The following is a 309-nucleotide window of genomic DNA, read 5'->3' on the forward strand; positions in this document are numbered from 1 at the left end:
CTCATTGCTTGCTGTTGTATCGAGTTAAGCTCTGCTCTCAGAGATGCCGCATCTTCCTCAGCCTATATTAACAATCGGTTATGGTATCTTTAGAAAAAAAGAAGAAAGGAAAATTAGATTTTGGAAGGCAGAAGATTGTTTCCATACTCGATATTGTTCCTCCTCTGCCTCTTTAACACGTTTTTTAAGAGTCCTAACTTGAGCTGAGAGATCCTCCTGTAAGCAAATAGCTATGCCAATCAAAATGCAATCAACGGAGGAGACCAAAAGAACTAAAAACAGGAGTATTCCCTACTCGTAAAACAACAG

General features: G+C 39.2%; 1 long non-coding RNA gene across 1 annotated transcript; it reads right to left on the bottom strand.

Annotated features, from left to right (window-relative positions):
- Positions 1–309, bottom strand: LOC104775489. The gene is made up of 3 exons (XR_765947.1): positions 296–309; positions 148–216; positions 1–62 (listed from the first exon to the last, which is right to left on the bottom strand). It is a non-coding gene; the product is annotated as an uncharacterized LOC104775489 (long non-coding RNA).

This window comes from Camelina sativa, unplaced genomic scaffold (genome assembly GCF_000633955.1).
Source record: "Camelina sativa cultivar DH55 unplaced genomic scaffold, Cs unpScaffold16461, whole genome shotgun sequence".
NCBI classification, from domain to species: Eukaryota; Viridiplantae; Streptophyta; class Magnoliopsida; order Brassicales; family Brassicaceae; genus Camelina; species Camelina sativa.